Source organism: Hippoglossus stenolepis, chromosome 8 (assembly GCF_022539355.2).
Source record: "Hippoglossus stenolepis isolate QCI-W04-F060 chromosome 8, HSTE1.2, whole genome shotgun sequence".
Lineage (NCBI taxonomy): Eukaryota > Metazoa > Chordata > Actinopteri > Pleuronectiformes > Pleuronectidae > Hippoglossus > Hippoglossus stenolepis.
Genome location: NC_061490.1, coordinates 12,773,657 through 12,779,237, shown reverse-complemented (window position 1 = coordinate 12,779,237; position 5,581 = coordinate 12,773,657).

Here is a 5,581-nt window from a genome sequence, read left to right as displayed (position 1 = left end):
TTACTACCTTCCGACTGAAGCAGAAACAAAGGTTAAGATTTCCAAAAGACCGCTCACTATTTATTCTTCTGTAGTTATTACTAAAATTAAGTAAAACATTGATTCAAGACAATTTCAAACTTGAAGTTAAAATTCAGGGTGTCACAGTGTCAGCCCCCACTTGGAGACACAGATCCTGTCTCACAGTATTGACTGTTTTATCTTTTGTCCCTAACATGAGGAAACAATTTTAACTGTTTGTTTATTCATTGTTGTTCATACAATTTTAAAAAGTATTCAAAGAGTGATAAGGCAATAAGGTGGTTAAAATTTAATAAATTAGCAGTTAAAAAGGTAACATTAATAAGAAAATACATCGCTTAAAGCTGAATTTTTTGGGAGCTTTGTGTGGGATTATATTTTGATAACAAATGTTTCTTAGTGAAATGACTGGAATACTGTAATACTCAAAATAACAATTCTCCACTGTTTATGATTTGATTTGTTTATAATGTTAAGTGACTGCATGGACAATGGACAATGTGATACTTTCCGATTATTTATTTTCCTGTCGTTTTAACGTGTTTGTCGCTGGACATGAGATGAGGAGACTTTAAAGAGGAAGGGAACTGCACATCTTAAAAGATAAATGTTTTTTTTTATTTATTGTAAAAAGAAAGACATATGTATGAAGAGCATCGGACCTGCGTAGTAATCGTAGGAAAGCTCAGTGGGTTTTTTTTTATTATAAGAGGTTATAAGACTCTTTTTTAATTACAGGGGTCCAGTGTTGATTATTTAGTATCGATTTAAAAACTCAAATTTTCCAGCTGACTATAAAGGTTTGGTGTCCTCTAAAGATGTTTCAGATAAACCTGAACGAACTCTGACTCACCCTCACTTCCTGTGCGGCACAACCCTGTACTCACATAATCTTCCTGAAGAAGTGGAATTAGGGAGGAAGAAGTAAAAACAACAACAAAGAAGGATCTCAAAGGTTATTTCTTATTCACAGACACACTCCTCTTTCTCCTTTCAGAAATGTTCTCCTCCAGTGTTTACTTTGTTAAATTGTACGTTGTGTGTGTTCTTTCAGTCCTCATTTCAGCTTTGTGATTAGCCGCTCTTGATGACATGGAGTAGGAACGAGAGAAAGACAGACAAAGAGCAAACAGATGGCTGGGTAAAGCAATTTCGCTGTACAGACCAAAAAACACAATGGAAAACAATGTAATTGTGGCCATTACGTTACACTGCACAACTCCAGGTTTGTCCCTCAGATTTTAGTGATGCTGGAGGGAAAAGCGTTTTTTTGAAACCCACGTAATGTGTTGGTTCATTTGGACTCAATAAACCCTTTTTTCGAACCAACACACTTAAAATGACAGCATTCCCACTTTGTTTAGCTTCAGTTTCATTACACATTAACAAAAAATAGATGATTGTGCTCTTTTTTAGCCAAATAGGAATTGTCTTTATTCTGCCACTGCTTCATCTGTTATACTGCATGTGTTGTGTGTGGGTTATTGCTATTCATCAACTTTTTCCCTGCTGGCTTCTTCTCTTTTTTTGTGTCCCCTGGAAACTCCATCATCCCTTTATCCTGGTACCAGCCTGAAAGGTTGAAATGAAAATAGATAAATCGTGAGGCTGCCTAACTGGAACTCTATCTGTCTCTGGGTCTCCACATTGTTGTCAGTCTCAAGTATTCACTATATACAAATGGACGCAGACTCCGGGAGAGGAAAGTGAAGCCAAAGTGCAAGTGCTTGTAAACCTGTATTCTCTCAAATGTCCAGCAGAGGTTTTAAAGTCAGTTTCAACAGAGGTTTATGAGAAAACAACCCTTTTCTCCCTCTATAGACTATATAACATGATTGAAAACTTTCATACCAAGTTTATAGTCTCAATCACTAGTTTAAAATCTTATCAATACAGATGTTTATTTAGTAAATTATGGTTTCATTCAGAGTAAAACTAGCACAGTATGCATTGGGGCAAGAGCACTGTGTGATCAAGAGCTACTACTGTCCAATGGGTGCAGGTTGTAGGTGTAGGTGGGCGTGCCCTTGAGCTCTCAGTCAGGCTCCCCCCCCCACTCTTCCAAATTTGGATACTTCTGGTGTCAAAAAATGGCGCTGGCCAAAGTGCCACACTCAAGTCTTCAAAATGGCAGTTCACAAGCCAATGTGTTATGTAATGCTGTCACGCCACTTGACGTGACTTCTCTGCCTCCATTTCATTTCAATAGTGGCTGCTGTCGCATGACTGTCTTCATTCCTCTTCAATGTTCGCATCGTCTTCTTCGGGTGCTTTGCCAAGGCTATGACGCTGACTTGTTTTTTTTACATATCTCTTTGCTGCTCTGCTCCAAAGTTTGTTATATCGATGTTCTAAGAAACATCCCATGTTTGCCACCTGACCATCATCACGATACACACCTAGCCAGTGAACCACTCACAATATTTTTCTTATTTGCAAATAAAACTGTTATAACAGTTGCATTTTGTCAGCTAGAGATAATTACGAACCTCTTTGTGTTGTAAATCTGCCACGCTTTAGCCATAACATATTCTGTGCAGGAACTAACAGCTAAAAACAAATATCTGTGGGTGTTTCGGACAGATGGCACGCTCTGTGAAGATCAAAACAAATGTCCCATTATCCCTCACAGTGAAGTTAGGATGCTACAAAGAGCCAAATCTGTCAGTGCCAAACAGACTGAGAACAGATGAGAATTTGCGTAGATTGGAAAGGTGTTGCAGAGGGATGCTGAATAAGGACCTCTCAACTGATAAAAGAGTAAAAATAAGTTTTTGTCATCACAGTTTAGCAGGTCAATCCACTGTAGAATGGAAAGAATGTCATTTCAACAATTGTGGACAGGACAAGGCAAATAGAGAAAAATCAACCCTTTATAAAACCATGGCTGAGCTCAGGGTCCGTTTATGAAATCATTATTTTTAGCATCGAAACAACATTTACAGCATATTTGATTTAGAATCTGAAAAACAACTTCGTAATCTCTCCAGTGTCAACCTCTTATATGAGTTCTCTTATATGAGTTCACCACTTTGTTCTCTCCGGCTCCTTTGCTTTCAAAGCGGTTATTGATTTTGACAAATATTGACTGAACTGAATGAAATAACAGAAAAGTAATTTTATGTAATTAAAGTTCCTCATCAAACCACAGCTCCTGATGCATACTAACAAATACTCTGTTGAGGAAAATGCACAGAAACACTGAAGCTTGTAGAAGAAGTTATTTGTTCATCCTTCACCCAGTTACTTCTTTCCAGTCACTTGTTTAGGAGTCACTGGAAGGAAAACTGTTGGAAAATTCCTCCAACTTCCCAGAGGAAAACAGGCCGGCAGGCTACAACTGCTGCAGTGCCCCACTTGCTGTAGCGAGCCACCTTTGAATTGAAACGCTTGTCACAGAACCTAAAGGAAGTCATGGTCTGCCGAGTCTGACGTGCAACTGTAGTGTGACATAACTGTTTCAGATTAAGTCTAAATGATGTGATTGAGAGAGGGATAAACTTTCTAATCCAGGCTGGTCTGTGCAGCCGCAGTTGGTTATTACGTCTCAAATTTGGCAACACTACGGATTATAACACATATTCAGGGGTAATAGTATGTTTGATACATAAAAAATTCATCCGGCTTTGTTTTTTATCAGGCAGAGGTTTTGTTATACAACAACACACAAAGAAGAATTAATACACTTTTTGGCAAAGAGGCACTGGTTCATTTAAAAAATATTATATGCAGCAATTCTTTCTTAAAATGTCTAAAAACAACTGTAGACCTATGTTATATATTTTGTTGATGTTTGTTCTTAAATTATCCCAAATGTTATTCAAGATAATGGGACCTTTTATTCACCTTTTATTTGTGTCATATCCACTCAACCCGTTACTGCTGTAATTTCCAGGGTAATGTATGAAGAAGGGAAAACACACTGCTAGCCCATTAGCCAGGTAGCTGTTATTTCCTTCCACTTCTTGTTTTGGTAACTGTACTGGAATATGATTATTCACTGCCGTTTGCTGCGTTACGTAAATTATTCTTGCGTCATCCCTCAGTCAGGCCAGGCAGATTGTCATCAGTAAAGGTGGTGAGGACTAACACTAACCCTAACACAAGTCCCATGATTCCATGCTGCTTCACATCGTCATCTAACTAGGTGTTTCGATTTTGATTGTGAGACCCATAGCAGCCAAAGGTATATATATGGTATATATATTCTATTTTGAGTGCAGTGCACCACAGGCCCTATTTTCTTCCTCCGGTTTGCACTTTTGACTCACCAGCAACCTATGCTTTGCGGCTTCATCAAACTAGGTCTTTTGTTATATGTCACATATTGTACATTTAACTTTTAAAATGTTTTCCTCTCTGTTGGTGTAAGCATTTATACTTATGTAGACATTGTAAAACAATTTTCTTTATAAATGATAAACAGAATTGATTTACAGTTTTCTCTTCTATGTTAAAAATGACCAAGTATAGGAGTTTTCATTTAATCCCTTTTGCTGGTTGTGCCTCTTTCACGTTGTCGCTCATAGCAAGACGAGAAAGGAAACAATTTCCGTTGCTTTAAAGATTCACGCCGTGCCATTCTTGTCTTTTGTACCTTTATCTGTCGGTTCTACTTGGCATGTCGGTGTGGTTGAATCCACCGTACAACTGAGCAGTCATGCACTGAATCCTTAAATTTGACATGTTCCACCTTGTTCGAGCTTCACCTCCTCTCCACTGACACAGCCTCTATTTCTGGTTGTGAGTCAATAAGATTGAGAGATTTCTTTGAAGCGCTTTGAACCTTCTCAGATGCATTCACATGCATGCATCAGAAATATTTATATATGTATCTGTTTTTGTAACTGTGCATCGGTGCTATTACTGAAACACTGTTATTTTTTTATCTCATATTAAAATCATACTTCACCCAAACTCTATCTTTGGAGTATGAAGAGCTTACCCCCTGTAGACTTCAAAGGGCAGGAAAAAGCTGTAAAAAGTTCATGATTTGCTCCCTCATGAAGAATTGAGGCTGTAGTCGGTTTAGAGTCACAGCCGTTCCAATTTATTTCGAATAGGGACCATAGTTTTCATTTTGAAAACAAACCATCCATAAAACTCAGTTCTCTCCTGCAGCATAATCCACTGCCAATTTTATGTCAAAATATGACTAAACACACTGCTTCATAATCCTTATGCATAACACTGCCGAGCGTATAAGTTTGCATATGCATTTCTCTCAACTCAGCAAATTGGCAACTACTCAATTTGCGCTCTTTTATTGGCCTTCCTGACCCTGTGCTTCAGGTAAACAAGAATAGCCGACTAAGCACTTTCAGCGAGATCAAAGTGATAGCTCTTTAATTCTGGAGGTAGAAACCGGTTGCCTTGACTTAACTGTTTGAGCGACATGCCTGGCAGCCAATCAGGAAATGTCAACATGAATTCAGACCAACAGGAAGCTGAAGGTGGGCCTGTCAGGCGTTTATTTTACTTAAGTGTAAACCTTTGAAGTGCCTAATCGTGCACGCAAAAACAGGGGGAAAGAGCATGTTCGGTCCCCCCTCTGTGATGT